This window comes from Puma concolor, chromosome E3, assembly GCF_028749965.1.
Source record: "Puma concolor isolate L17-30 chromosome E3, mPumCon1.1.hap2, whole genome shotgun sequence".
Classification (NCBI taxonomy): domain Eukaryota; kingdom Metazoa; phylum Chordata; class Mammalia; order Carnivora; family Felidae; genus Puma; species Puma concolor.
Genome location: NC_141682.1, coordinates 15,938,400 through 15,954,683, shown reverse-complemented (window position 1 = coordinate 15,954,683; position 16,284 = coordinate 15,938,400). Strand labels below are relative to the sequence as shown.

The 16,284-nt window shown below is 39.9% G+C and overlaps 1 protein-coding gene across 3 annotated transcripts in view; it reads left to right on the top strand.

The window, feature by feature from the left end:
* The first annotated feature begins 11,682 nt into the window (after positions 1-11,682).
* The window catches only part of RABGEF1 (RAB guanine nucleotide exchange factor 1), a 61,846-nt gene continuing 57,244 nt past the window's right edge, over positions 11,683-16,284 (top strand). For 2 of the 3 annotated variants that reach the window (XM_086692054.1, XM_025923274.2), the window contains exon 1: positions 11,683-11,786. The gene's annotated coding sequence lies outside the window, so the exon portion shown is untranslated. The remainder of the gene's footprint in view (positions 11,787-16,284) is intronic. The other variant, XM_086692052.1, reaches the window with a different exon arrangement.

Genomic DNA, 16,284 nt, shown 5'->3' with positions numbered 1-16,284 from the left:
TCAGTAACTGGCCTATCTATATACACTGATGACTCCCAAATTTATACTCACTCAGGCCTCTTTCCTCAGCCTCGAATTATATATCCAATAACCTGCTGAATTATATACCCAATAACCTGCTAAATATTGCTACTTCAATACCTATTAGCCATCTCAAGCTTAATATAGTCAAGTGGAATTCTTTACTTCCTCTTCCCACCCCAAACATCTTCTTCATTCCACCTTCTCTATCTCAGGAAATGGTACCACCATCCACTCAGTCAACAAAAGCCTGAGTACCATCTTTTTTTTTTTTAATGTTTATTTTTGAGACAGTGTGAGTGGGGGAGGGGCAGAGAGAGAGCGAGACACAGAATCTAAAGCAGGCTCCAGGCTTGAGCTGTCAGCAGAGAGTCCAATGCAGGACTTGAACTCACAAACCACGAGATCATGACCTGAGCCAAAGTTGGAGGCTTAACCGACTGAGCCACCCTGGCACCCCAACGTAAGAGTCATCTTGAACTCCCCTCCTTACCTCACCTTGTACTGCAATCCATTGCCAAGTCTTGAATTCATCTTCAAGATTATCTTGAAAACATGACAAATTCACTTGTCTGAATCACCATCATCTCTCATCATGCATTACTACAAAGACTTCTTGGCTTAATTTGACCCCTGATTATATCTCCTCCAACCTATTTTCCAAGATAGGCTTGAAAGGGTTAATTAGACCTGCAACATGCCTACTTAAAATCCTTTGCTTTTAGAATGGTCTTTCCATGTTTGATCTGGTTCCTGTGTACCCCCAGCTTCATCACTCCACACTACTCCTTTTTTCCTGTCTTCTGCTCTGGACTTCTTTCAGTTCCTACCTCAGGTTTTTGTGATTGGCATTTCATCTCCTTGGAATGCCTTTTCCCCAGCGCTTCTCATGGGCTGGCTCATTTTTCCATTTTATGTTCCACCTCAGTTGTCACATATTCAGTGAGACCTTCTCTGACTATGCCATCTACAGTACACTTCCAGGGGTGCCTGGGTAGCTCAGTTGGTTAAGTGTCCAACTCTTGATTTTGGCTGAGGTCACGATATCACGGTTCATGGGGTGAAGTCCTGCATTGGACTCTGTGCTGATGGTGCAGAGGCTTCTTGGGATTCTCTCTCTCTCTCTCTCTCTCTCTCTCTCTCTCTCTCTGTCTCTCTCTCTGCCATCAGATTTTGGACTCACCAAGCCTGCACAATCACATGACCCAATTCTTTAAAATAATTCTTCCTATATATACTATATTCTAGTGTACATGTATCTCTCTTCTTCTCTTTCTCCCTCTATCTATATGAATATTTTTTTTCTAGAATTTATTTATTTATTTATTTATTTATTTATTTATTTATTTATATTCTAGAAAGTGATACACATCCTAGGAGAGTATCTACCTATCTGTCTGTCTTTTATTTTTAGAGAGAGAGAATGCAAGCAGGAGAGAAGGGCAGAGGGGGAGAGAAAGACAATCCTAAGCAGGCTCCATTCAGTGTGAAGCCTGACACAGGGCTCAGTCCCACAACCCTGTGTTCATGACCTGAGCCAAAATCAAGAGTTGGACACTCAACCAACTGAGACACCCAGGAACCCCTATATATCTATATTTAAATCTAAAAGTAGCATACCACATGTTCCATCACCCTACTGTTCTCATTTAACACTGTCTTTTGGAGATCTGTCCATTTCATTACATATAGAGCTCCACCTCCCCCCCCCCCCTTTAAAATTTGATAGTACAGTTGATGCTTGATCAATGCAGGAGTTAGGTCACCAACTCCCTGTGCAGAAGAAAATCCACATGTAAATTTCGACTCCCTCAAAACTTAACTACTAATAGCCTACTGTTGACTGGAAGCCTTATTAACAACATAAAGAGTCAATGCACATATTGTGTATGTTATATATACTATATACTGTTTTATTACAATAAAGCAAACTAGAGAAAAGAAAATTTTAAGAAAACCATAAGGAGGAGAAAATACATTTACAAAACTGTCACGTGCTCGCTTCAGCAAGCACATATACAATACTGTCACAAAAATCTGGTTAAGGTTATGGACAAAATGGTGCTGCCAGTGCAGGTCACTGCTCATCAAGTACAGCCCCTACTCTGCTCTATTCCTTGGTGTGGCCTACAGAGCCAAGTGCTACAGAAGTTTCAGGCAGAAGAGGAAAGGAGGATAGCAGCTGAGGAGAATAAGAAGCAGGATGAATGGAAACACATTGAGAGAGAACTGGCAGAAGCCCAAGATGACGGCATACTAAAGTGAGCCTGCCTTTCTCTGAAATGGTATGGATGAATAAAGCTTTCTGTGTTGTGTGATTCTCGAGAAAAAAAAATCTGGTGTAGACTACATCAAAATGAAAAGCTTCTACACAGCAAAGAACACAATCAACAAAACTAAAAGGCAGTGTACTGAATGGGAGAAGATATTTGTAAATGACATATGCAATAAAGGGTTAGTATCCAAAATATATAAAGAACTTATACAAGTCAACACCCAAAAAACAAATAATCCCAGAAAACAAAAAATGGGCAGAAGAAATGAACAGATATTTCTCCAAAGAAGACATCCAAGTACCCAGCAGACACATGAAAAGATGCTCAACATCACTCTATACTATTACTATACTCATTATTATATTGTAAGAATACTGTATGTAATACATAAAACATAATATATATTAACACCTATGTATGTTATCAGTAAGGCTTCCCGTCAACAGTAAGCTTTTAGTAGTTCAGTTTTTGGGGAGTCAAAAATTATATGCAGAGTTTCAACAGTAGGTCAGTACCTCTAACCATCAATCACATTGTTCAAAGGCCAACTGAGATGGCTTATAACCCACTGAATAAAATGAGAATCCATGAATTTATGTTGACACAAATAAATATATAAACGAAGTAGACAGGAAAGTTCTTTTTTCAATGTTTATATATTTATTTTGAGAGAGAGATGAGACTGGAAGCAGGGGAGAGGCAGAAAGGGGGGGGGGGCGGGGCAAAGGATCTAAAGCATGCTCTGTGCTGACAGAGAGCCGGATGTGGGGCTCGAACTCATGAACTGCGGAATCATGACCTGAACCGAACTCAAATGCTTAATGAACTGAGCCACCCAGGTGCCCCAAGGAAAGTTCTTAGAGTAAAACGTCAGCTAATAAATATAGAGGAAACGATGGGGTAGAAAATCTACATTTAACAACCATCATAATTATAACTGATGATGGCAGGGGCACCTGGGTGGCTCAGCCGGTTGAGTGTCCGAATTCAGCTCAGGTCATGATCTCCCAGTTCTTGGGTTCGAGTCCCGCATTGGGCTCTCTGTGCTGACAGCTCAGAACCTGGAGCCTGCTTCAGATTCTGTGTGTGTCTCTCTCTCTACCCCTCCCCTGCTCGCTCTCTCTCTCTCTCTCAAAAATAAATAAACATTAAAAAACATGTTATCAATGGATTCTAAAACTGATGGATGAACTTTGGAAGAAAAACAGGTTTTAACATAGTCTTAAAATATCTCCCTACAAGTTACCAATTTCAAAGGTAAAAATGGTAACTTTACAGTGCAGACACCTGAAAGATTCCTCATTGATCATGTAACCAAAGTCAACATTAAACAAAGGACCTGTCCTGATAAAGACACATTATTTATATGATTTCTCTGCCAAAATGAATAACTTGAATCTAATCATGAGAAAACATTGGACAAACCCAAATTGAAGGACATTCTTCAGAATGACTGTCTTACACTTTTCAAAAATGTCGAGATCATGAAAGACAAATAAAAATGGAAGAACTATTCCAGATTAAAGAAGACTAAAGATAAATGACAATTAAATGATCAACCAGGAAAAACTATAGCTATAAAAGTGATTCTTGGGACAGTTGATGAAAACTGAGTAAGGGCTATAGATTAAGTAGGATTTTATCAATGTTAACTTATCAGATGTTAATTTTCCTGATTTTAATGATTTTGCTTTGGTTTCTAAGAAGATATATTTCTTCTTAGGAAATACACACTGAAATATGTAAAGTCAAGAAGCATGATGTCTGCAAAGCATGATGTCTGCAACTTAGTCTCACATTCTTCAGGAAAACTGTGTGTGTGTGTGTGTGTGTGTGTGTGTGTGTGTGTGTGTAGAGATTGAACAAATGATAAGATAAAGGAAATGAAGCAAATATACAAATTCAAGAAGCTTAAAGAATTCCAAGTAAGGTAAATTCAAAGTGATCCTCACCAAGACACATTACAATCAAACTGTAGAAAGCCAAAGAAAAAGAATGTTGAAAGCAGCAAGAGAAAACAAACTCATCACATATAAAGGATCCCCTGTAAGAATATAACTGATTTCCTATCAGAAACTATGGAGGCCAGAAAGAAGTGGGATGACATATTTGAAGTGTTGAAAGAGAAACTTGTCAACCATGAATTCTATATCTGGCAAAACTATTCTTCAAGAATGAAGGAGAAATTCATCCCCAAATAAAAGCCAAGGGAGTTCATTACTGGTAGACCTGCACTATAAGAAATGGAGGGGCGCCTGGTGGCTCAGTCAGTTAAGTGTCCAACTGTTGATTTTGGCTCAGGTTACAATTTCACAGTCATGAGATTGAGTCCTGCATGGGGCTCTCTGCTGACAGTGCAGAGCCTGTTTGGATTTCTCTCTCTCCCTCTCTCTTTGCCCCTCCCCTGCTCATAGTCTCTCAAAAATTAAATAAACATTTAAAAAATGACTAAAGGAATCCTTCAGATTGTAAAGCAAATGACACTAGACAGTAAGTTGAAGCTACATGAAGAAATAAAGAACACTGGGAAAGGTAAATGCCTAGGTAGATGTAAAAGCCAGTATTATTGTGCTTTGGGTTTGTAATTGCTCCTTTTTCCCCCTATATGATTTAAACATATAACATATAAACATAAAACATTAATTATAAATCTGTGTTAATAGGTGTACAATTTATAAAGATGAAATCTGTGACAATAACAATAAAATGAAAGGGACAGAGATGTATAGGTACAGAATATATACTATTTTAAATAAGTTGGTATTATTCAAACTAAGTTGTTATAAATTTAAGACGTTAAATTGTAATCCCAAAACTAACCACTAAGAAAATAAATTTTAAAATATACAGAAAGGAAGAGAATCAAAATGGTAGGCTACAGAAAAACAACTAAATAGCAAAAATGCAGTAATGAAAGAATTGAGGAACAAAACAACATGTATGACATACAGAAAACAAGTAGCAAAGTGGCAGAAGTCATTCTTTATTAGTAATTACTTCAAATGTAAATGGATTTAACTCTCCAATTAAAAGAGATTGGCAGAACCTGTTTTCTTAAAAACTCTATATGCTGTCTGTAAGAGACTCACTTTAGATCCAAAGACAAAGAGGTTGAAAGTAAAAGGATGGAAAAATGTATTCCATGCAAAGAGTAACCAAAGGAGAGTTTGGGGTGGCTATACTATTAGAACAGATTTTACATTAGAAAAAAAGGTTACAAGAGACAAGAAGGACATTATATACAGGAAAAGATTTAACCCAACAAAATGACATAACAATTATAAGCATATATGCATCTAATGTCAGAGCACCAAGTACATATATGAAACAAAAAGGACAGAATTAAAGGAGAAATTATGGACAGTTCTACAATAATAGTTGAAGACTTCAGTATCCCACTTTTAATAATGGATAGAGCAACCAGAGACAAGATCAATAAGTAAAGAGAGTACTTGAACAATATATTACAATCCAAGTATACCTAACAGACATATATAGAACACTTCACCCAACAATAATAGAATATACATTCTTCTCAAATGCACGTAGAGCACTGTCCAGAGAAGAACATTTTTTTTTTGCCAGAAAACAAGTCTTAATAAATTTTGAAAAATCATATAAAATATCTTTTATAATCACCATGGAACAAAACTAGAAATCAGTAACAGAAGGAAAACTCACAAAATCATGAAAAAGATTTTTAAATGCTCTCAACCAATGGTCAAAAAAGAAATGACAAAGGATATCAGAAAATACTTTGAGACAAATGAAAATGAAAACACAACATATAAAACCTAAGGAATCTACTGAAAGCAGTGCTCAAAGTGAAATTTATATCTGTAGACATCTGCATTTTAAAAAGTCTCTAATTAATTACCTAATCATACACTTTAAAGGAATTGGAAAAAGAGGCACACACTAAACCAAAGTTAGCAGAAGTAGGAAATAAAGATTAGAGTGGAGATAAGTGAAATAATGAATAAGATAACAACAGAGTATAGAAACTCAACAAAACCAAAATTTGTTTTTTTAAAAGATCAGAAAAGCTGACAAATATTTAGCTACTGTTAGTGTAAAAAGAGAACGTTCAAAATGCCAAAATCAGAAATGAAAGAGGGGATATTACTACTGGCTTTACATGGATGAAAAGGATTATAAGAGAATACTGTGAACATATGTACACCAACAAATTAAATAACCAAATGAAATGGGCTAATTTTCATAAATATAAAACCTACCAAATCTGAATCACAAACAGAAAATCCAAATCTATAACTAATGAGGAGGTTGAATCAGTAATCAAAAACCGCCTGAGAAAGAAAAGCCCTGGACTTGATGGTTTTGCTGGTGAATTCTACCAAACATTTAAAGAAGTAATAACAATCCTTCTCAAACTTTTCCAAAAACTCAACAGTGAAGGCAGTGCTTTCTAAATCACTCCAACTCATTAATTGCCCTGATATGGAGCCAGACTATAGGAAAAGAAAACTATTGACCAATACCCCTTATGAATATTGATATAAAAATTCTCAACAAATTTAACAAACTGAGTTCCACAGCATATTAAAAGGATTATATACAGTGGCCAAGTGGGATATATTCCTGGAATACAACAATGGTCTTAAGAGAATAAAGGGGGAAAAAAATATCTTATTTTCTCAATTGATATAGAAAATCTTGTGACACAATGCAACACCCTTTTATGATAAAACACTCAACAGACTAGGAATAGAGTGAAACTAACTCAGTATAAGAAAGCCACATACGAAAAGCCCACAGCTAACATTCTACTCAATGGTAAAAGACAGAAAGCATTGCCACTAAAATCAGGAATAAGACAAAGATGCCTGTTTTTTTTTCCAATTCTATTCAATATGGTATTGGAAATTGTAGCTAGAGCAACTAGGCAAGAAAAAGAAACAAAAGGCATCCAAATAGGAAAGGAAAAAGTAAAATTATTTCTGTCCAAAGATACGATTTTGTATGTAGAAAACCCTACATACACAGATGTATGTTAGGATTGACAGGGAAAAAAACTATTAGAAAAAATAAATTGAGCAATGTAGTAGTACAAAATCAACACACAGAAATCAGTTGCATTACTATACATTAACAATAAGCAACCCAAAAGAAATTAAGAAAACAGTTCCATCTATAATAACATTAAAAGGAATAAAATACTTAGGAATTAATTTATTTCAGGAGGTGAAAGACTTGTACAATGAAAACTATAAAACATTGCTGAAAGAAAGAGATAAATAAATAGAAAGACATCTCATGTAAACTGGGTTGTTGTTGAGTTTTAGGAGTTCTTTATATATTCTGTATAAGAATCCCTTATCAGGTAAGTCATTTGCAAATAGTGAGTTACTTTATATTCTGTTGACTGGCCTTTGATGCACGAAAGTTTTAAATTTTGGTAAGTCCAATTTGTTTTTTTCTTTTATTACCTGTGCCTTTGGTGTCATATCTAAAAAATTATTGCCAAATACAGGGTTATGAAGCTTTTCAACTGTGTTTTCTTCTAAATTTTATATCCTACATGTAGGTGTTTGATCAATTTTTAATTTTCATATATATGTTAGGTAAGGACCCAAATTCATTTTTCTGCCTGTAAATTTTATGTTATCTATATTTCACAATAAAAAAAATAGGGGCATCTGGGTGGCTCAGTTGGTTAAGTGTCTGACTCTTGATTTCGGCTCAGGTCATGATCTCACAGGTTCATGAGACTGAACCCCAAATTAGGCACCATGCTGACAGCACAGAGTCTGCTTGAGATTCTTTCTCTCCCTCTCTCTGCCCCCGACTCAAAGTAAAGAAATAAACTTTAAAAAATGTTCAAAAAAATTAAATCTTAAAGACTATAATACCCTTTCATGATAAAAAACACCCAGTAAACTAAGAATAGCAGGGAACTTCCTCAACATGATAAAGGCCATATATGAAAAACCCACAGGTAACATACTCAATGATGAAAGATTGAAAAATTTTCCATTTAAGATCAAGAACAAGACAAGGATGCCTGCTTTTACCACTTTTTTTTTTTTTTTTGAGAGAGAGAGAGAGAGAGAGAGAGAGAAAACAAGCAGCGGGGGCGGAGGGGAGGGAGCAGAGAGAAGGGGACAGAAGATCCAAAGCAGGCTCTGTGCTGACAGCAGAGAGCCCAATGTGGGGCTCAAACTCACAAATCATGAGATCATGACCTGAGCTGGACGCTTAGCTGACTGAGCCACCCAGGCACCTCTCACCTCTCACCGCTTTTGTTAATATGTTTTCATTTTTGGGGGGGTAGATTCATCTTATCTGACCCTTCTGTGGAATCTCTTTCCATTAATCCCTTTGCTTTCTCTCTCTCCTCTTAGCTTCCACATTACTCCTCTTTTGCAGTTTTCCTCTTGCTTCTATTTTTTTCCCCACTCTTCTTTTGCTCTTTTCCTTTTGACCTACCCCAAGATGAGTTTTTAGCCCTCTTTTATCTTCACTGTTTCCAATGGGACAGAGTTTCATAAATTCAAACACAAAATACACATAAATTGAAATAAAAAGTAATACAATGAATATCCATATGCCTATCAAGAACTAAACCACTAAATTCAAACTAAAGCATTGCTTCTTCAGTTAAATATAACTTTGGTGCCCCTTCCAGTAGCCTCCACCCCACCTTCTCTCAGAGGAAGAAGGTGTGTGGTAGTTTGTCCCACTAATGACCCCAATGAGTCAGACCTACCAGTGTCCTCACTTTTGCTAGTCCCTTTCAACATTGACCTAGGGGTTAGCCCCTTACTTACTGTGTCCATTACCTTTTGATCTCTTCTTCCTCCCCCAGTTCAATCTGCTACAGCTACATAGGTTAGAGGTGTCAAGAGGGCCCTTGCACTTGTTCCCAGTACCTAGTACACTTGCCCAAATATTTGCATACCAGCATAGCTAGCTCCTTTGCCCTTTGTTCAGGGTACCGTCTCAGCAGCCAGGGCTTTCCTCTCCACTCTAAAACTGCAAACTTTTAGATTGCATTTTCTGTTCCTCTTCCTTGCATAATTTTTAATTTTTTATTCATAGCAATTATCACAATCTTAAGTACTACTGTAAATAACTTGTTTATTGGCTCCTCCCTCTCCTCTAGAATGTAAGCTTCTCAGCATACTTTTGTTTTATGTGTTTTATTTTTTTTTATTAAAAAAATTTTTGGGGGCGCCTGGATGGCTCAGTCGGTTGGGCGGCCAACTTCGGCTCAGGTCATGATCTCGCGGTCCGTGAGTTCGAGCCCCGCAGTGGGCTCTGTGTTGACAGCTCAGAGCCTGGAGCCTGTTTCGGATTCTGTGTCTCCCTCTCTCTGACCCTCCCCCATTCGTGCTCTGTCTCTCTCTCTATCTCAAAGATAAATAAACGTTAAAAAAAAATTAAAGGGGCGCCTGGGTGGCGCAGTCGGTTAAGCGTCCGACTTCAGCCAGGTCACGATCTCGCGGTCCGTGAGTTCGAGCCCCGCGTCGGGCTCTGGGCTGGTGGCTCGGAGCCTGGAGCCTGTTTCCGATTCTGTGTCTCCCTCTCTCTCTGCCCCTCCCCCGTTCATGCTCTGTCTCTCTCTGTCCCAAAAATAAATAAAAAAACGTTAAAAAAAAAATTAAAAAAAAATTTTTTTTTGGGGGGGCGCCTGAGTGGCTCAGTCGGTTGGGCGTCCGACTTCAGCTCAGGTCATGATCTCGCAGTCCGTGAGTTCAAGCCCCGCGTCGGGCTCTGTGCTGACAGCTCAGAGCCTGGAGCCTGTTTCAGATTCTGTGTCTCCCTCTCTCTCTCTCTCTGACCTTCCCCCATTCAGGCTCTGTCTCTCTCTCTGTCTCAAAAATGAATAAACGTTAAAAATAAAATTTAAAAAAATATATTTTTAAGTTTAGTTATGAGAGATAGAGACAGCACCAGTTGGGGAGGGGCAGAGAGGGGGAGACACAGAATCTGAAGGAGGCTCCAGGCTCTGAGCTGTTAACACCGAGCCCAACAGGGCTCAAACTCACAAACCATGAGATCATGACCTGAGCCGAAGTCGGTCACTTAACCGACTGAGCCACCCAGGTACCACTTTATGCATTTTATGCTCTCTATCCTCAGCCTAGCACACATTAGGTGTAGAGGAGGAAAAAAATTGTCTCTCTACCCTTCTGAGTTCTTGGCTGAGACCTCTGAGGTAAAAAACAGATTAACAAGAGAGAAGCACATTGAAATTTATTAATACATATACCTCATATATACATGAGAGATAACGGGACAAGATTTAGAATGCCAACTTAAATACATTATCACGTAGACAAAAGAAAGGTGTGTGTTGGGGTAAGGTGGGTAGCTGGAGGATCAGTTATGGGAAGTGATCTGGGAAAGAAATGCAAACAAGCTTAAGGTTTGCTACGCAGATTTCAGTGTCTTCTCCATTGATGAGTCTCTTGTGATTTAGCCATCCTCTTCTAGGTACCAGGAAGGAGACATCTTTACAAACGGAGATTTCCTTTTAAATGTACATTTCCCTTACAAAAGGGTATTCATTTTCAGAGCTTCTCTGGCATCCACTTTCTCAAAATAATCCTTATGCCAAAGAGGTACGTTTTTGGATGGCATGTTCTGCTATCTCTAAGCATTTAGAAGAATTTGAGGAATGAATCAATTTCCATTTTGCAAATGATGAAAAGAGACAGAAATTAGGCAACCTGTCCAAGATCACAGAGGCAGCTGTTAGCAAAACTGGGATTTCAACCCAGGTCTACCTTCCAGATCCAGTATAGTTTTGTTTTTTCTCTGTTGTGGCGGCACTTTATGCCGTAGATGGCACCCAGGATACAGAGGCAGCTGCTGTTTCCAACATTCCTGAAATGGTAATCACGGGAACTGGATTCCGTTCAAGACTCGACCATTAATACTAGCTAACGATTATTTAACCTCGTGGGTCTCAATTATGTTTAGCTGTAAAAACGGCTTTTAGGTCAACCAATCTCTTTAAGGTCCTTTAATTCGAACACTAAAATTCCTGACATCCGTAATGTGATAGGATTCATTGGCTTTTCATGCGGCCTCCGTCTCCCATCCGTGCTGCTACAGTGGCCCAGGGCCCGACAGCACCGCAGGAAGCAGGCTCTGAAGAAGAGAGGGCACACCGGCTGCTCCGTCGGCTCCTGAACGCTGCAGGTCGGCACTGCAGGGCTAGCCTGAAGGCCGCCCTCTTCTCCTAGACCTCCGACACTGCGGGTGCTGTCAGTCACCCCCGCCTCCGGCTCGCGCCACCCAGCGCGGATTCCGAGAGGACCCGCAACAACACCCTCCCACTCCGCGCCCCAGGACCCGGAAATGACGTCTGTGCGTGCGTAACGAGCGCTCGCGGCGCCGGGGGCGGGGCGTGAGGGAGGGAGGGCCGGCGAGAGGGCGGGTTGTGGACTGGCGGAGCCGGGACCCACTCGAGCTACCCGCGGAGAGCGGCGGCCCGACGCCAGTGGAGCCGCAGGCCAGGTACGGAGCAGAAGGACGGGGGCCCAGGATCTCGGCTCTGGGCGGCGGGGCGGCGGCGCCGTCCGGGCGGAGGCTGCTGGGTCATTCGCCCGTGCCGTCTACCCGGCCGGGGCCGTTTCGCTTCGGTGCTTCCAGCCGCCGTCGGTCCCAACCCGGGGCCCCGCGGCGCGGCCCTGACCGGCCCCAGGCGGTCGCCGGCCGCCTTAGTCCTCGTCGTGCTGAGCCTCCCCCTTTCAAGCGTTCGTCGCCAAGTTCTGTACGGCCCGGCCCAACTCCGACGGACAGACGCTTGTCATTTCCTGGCCGGCTCCTGCCACCCGTCCACCCCTCGCGGGATGGCTTCCTTTTGGCCGGCTTCCTCTTCACTGTCCAGCCCGTGCAGTTGGAGGGGACACCTGTGGTGGCGGCCCGTCGGCTCGTGCCCTGGGTCCCTCGGGGGTCCGTCCGGGTTGGCGGCTCAGACCCAGAGAGCAGCCCGGCCTTGGCAGGGGCTCCGGGGCTTCAAGAACCCACGTCGTTCTTGGGGAGGAAAGGTCCCGGAGCCGGGAGGGTGCAGTCTTTGGTGATGCGGGGACTTGAACACCGGTCCTAACTCTCGCGCCGTCGTTGAGGGGGAAGTTGTGGGCCTGGAGTTAGGAGCAGAACTGGTTTAGAGGAGAGCAGAGGTGATGCCCATCACGGAAGTTTAGTCACAGGGAGGGAGGGACTCAGCTGCTTTAGAGAGTAGGTCATAGACATCTGGTGGTGCCTCAGCGCTGGTGACCAAGTCCTGTCGTTGGGAAGTGTGTCAGTGGGCTCTGATGGGCTCCTTTTACCCTTTAGATTAGATGTGAAAATTGTCAAGACGAGTTGACAGCATCACCAGGGGAGTCGTTTTTTGAATATGAAGAGTTTTTACTTTTGTTTGTGAGATTTAAAAATAGTTGTACTTTTTTTTTCTGTAAACTTGAAACTGCTTTTTAAAAAGCCTGTTAATGTAAAATAGTTAAAACAAGAAAGTTTGCCGGACGGGTAAGATTTGATTGTATTGTTAATCCATTTAATGACAAATAATGTTACTTTGTAAGAGTTACTGGTTGTGCGGAAGATTAAACCGAGTTCAGGATTTGAAATTTCACCGATCTTCCAAGCAATCATGTTTCTTCTCTCTAGAAGTTAGAGAGGGACAATAAAGATACTTTCAATACGGTGTGGTAAATAGAGCCAAGATAGAGCGTGAGGAGGGACACTGCAGGGTATGGAGGGTGAAGAAAGATAATCAGGGAATACTTTATGGAAGTATCTTGAAGCAAGATAAGTTTGAAACTAACAAGGTTGGGTGGGAATTTTAGGGATGGTTGGAATGTGGGGGTGGGACAAGTAACAGGAGAATAGGCCAATAACTAACTACTGGGAGACGGTTTTTGAAAAGTAAAAAAGTGCAGGGCAGAGATTCAGGAGCTGATGACGACAAAACCGAGGAAGGGTTTTAAGGAGGGTCTTTTCATGATTAAAATGGAATTTTAGGTAGATCTTACACACACACACAGACTGCTGCTATTTGGCTGATGAAGACTGTGTGGGCCCAATGTGGTGCTTGATTATGTGCTCATTAAATGTTTGAACTGAGTTGTATGCTCATTTGCTAGTTGTTTCATTGTGTAAAAAGTATCCGACCCTGCTAATTTGTAAGCTTCTATAAACAGGAATTCTCCTTCTATCTGTTTGCATTCTCAGTCCGAGCTGGACATTCACAAGTGTTCTATGAGTACTTGTTAACTTGATGAGAATTCATTGATTTCTGATGTTGGTTTCCAGTGGGAAAAAAAATGATCAGTACTTATTTTAATATCTACATAGAGAAGAACTAAGATCTTGTTTCATTTACTTGTGTCAATCTTTGGAGACAGAATTTCATCTTGACTAGGAACTTAATTTTTGGCACGTGTGTTTTTATTGTTTGCAAAGTATACATCTGTAGCAGAGATGACCTATCCCTAAAATGGAGAAGAAAGCTATGTGACACACCTGTCTATTCTGTGATTCAGAATACAAATGTTGTTAAGTGGCTTTCTTAACCCATAAATAAAGTTATCACACTAAAAGCAAGAGTTTCACAGTAGAAGTCAAACATTTTGAAAGTCTTATTAAATGCTTATTTTTGTCATAAAGCGTCGTCGAAACATTATGTATATTTCATATGACTGTTATGATTGGAAATAATTTAGAGTATCATCGGATAAACACTTAGGAGAAACAACAGTGGACTTACCTTCATCCCACTTGATATTATGTAACTTATATTTTATTTGCTTGATATTTGAATAAAGCTCCTAAAATGCTTTAAGAAAAAGCTGTACTCTTATGATGCGGCTTCCAAGTTACCCTGTGAGATTCCTGTGTTTGATGAAGTTCCTATTGGTGGGGTAGAAAGTATAATTTTTATTGTACAGTAGAACCTTTTTTCATGTTTCTGGTAGCATAGCTTCCTTGTTTATGGTCACTAGGAGGGCGAAGAACTGTAATTATCATCAGTTAGATAAGTATGTGGTTAGAAGTCAGAAGTTATCAGAGTATGAGTTCATGAATGGGTTAAATTGCACACACTAAGAGTCTTAAGCTTTTTATTTTCCTCAAATGACATCAAGGAGATTGCTAAAATCCCTGAAAGAGGGCCGTAGCACAATGCCTACAGCAGGAGTGTAGCAGGAGTCTTTGGGGCCCTGAATTCTGTGTGGTCTCACCTTAAGGTATGGTTGGCAGCATCCTCTGTGCCAGGCACAGGGCAGCACAGAAGAAATTGAAGCTCCTCCTTTTGAATCATCTTTGAAGCTAATCTCTCTAGTTCCCTTCATTCAGAATAAATCATTGAAATTGCATTTATGGTGATTTGGTCTGTGTTTTAAAATTAAACATGACTTTGGGGGGATTTTTACATGAGATATATTTGTAATTTTCTGTGTGCTTCAAAGTTAAAAATACATAATGAAAGTTTTATTTTTGTAGTTCCTGTTGTTAGAATTTCCTAATTTTAGACACAGTATTTGCAATATTTCTTTCTTTCTTTCTTTCTTTCTTTCTTTCTTTCTTTCTTTCTTTTTTGGAGCACAAAAAAAAAGGTAATGCCTTTAGAAATTGAACTCATAAAATGCTTATTACTGGAAGAAAGTATCTTATTGTGCTGTAATGTTTTTTAAATGGAGCATGTCATTTACTTATATCACATCGTGTTCCAGAAAGGATTCATAATTACTTACAAAGATACAACATGTTATTGAGAACATACAGAAATAAGGAGGTGATGAATTTAGCACAGAGGGAGAAAAATTAAGATGAAAACTGAGGTCTGTAAGATCTCCATTGAGATGGAATGAGATATGTGCACAAGGTACTTGGACTGAAATCTTAAGTATTTGTTAGAGGGCTACAAATTTGACTCTGCCTTTTAGTAGCCTATTCAGAAAGCGATATAATCAGTTGTATAATTCAATGATCATAAGATAAAAGACCAGTTTCTCTTTGGATTCCCAGACTCCTTGTATTGACAGATTTCTTAGCTACATCCTTAAGCAAATAACAGCATGCATTTCAAAGGGCTGTATTGTGTTTTACTTTTTTTTTTTTTTAAATGTCTTATTTTTGAGAGACAGAGACAGACAGACAGACACAGAGCGCGAGTGGGAGCGAGGCAGAGAGGGAGACACGGGATCCAAAGCAGGCTCCAGGCTCTGAACCATCAGCACAGAGCCCGATATGGGGTTTGAACTCAGGAACCACAAGATCATGACCTGAGCCGAAGTCAGATGCTTAACTGACTGAGCCACCCAGGCGCCCTCGTTTTACTTTGTTTCTTAATTAAAATTCTTTGTTGCCTCATTGTGTAGGTTGATGACAAAACATAATTCAGTAAAAGCAGTTCTGGTGCTGGCAAAATAATGTGATCTAAGTATGTAGATTTCTACAGTGACTTAATTTAAGGATCTGTTTTAGATGCTCTAGATAAGTAGATGGGGACTGTACATTCTTTAGGTTCTCTTCCATAAATATTTTGTTTCTCAATGGAGCTTTTTGTTATAAAGTTATCAGCAAATCAGGGATTTGAGTTTGTGCTTCCTGACAAGTCCCTCAAGTACACTTATTTTTTATGTTGTCGTTTTATGTTGTCTAATCACAGAGCCATATTTTTCATGGAGAGTGTGAAAATGGAGGAGTCTGACAAGGACGAATACTTAAATGAAAGTCACCTCACCTCCACATACAGATGGACTTAGGGAATACCAGACACAGACCTAAGATTCATTTCTGGAAGTAGGTTTGGGGTGTTAGCTCCAGCATAGAGAACATTGGCTATAGTTCAAATTTATCAAGTGCTAGCATGGGCCAGGCACTGTGCAAGTAATAAGCCCTTGACATGCATTATCTCAATGTTGTTCTTTCCCTTCACCCTCCTTCTTAAAAATATAAAGAAGTGTGGTTCAGAGTAGTAACTTGTTTCAGGTCATACAAGAGGTGATGGAGA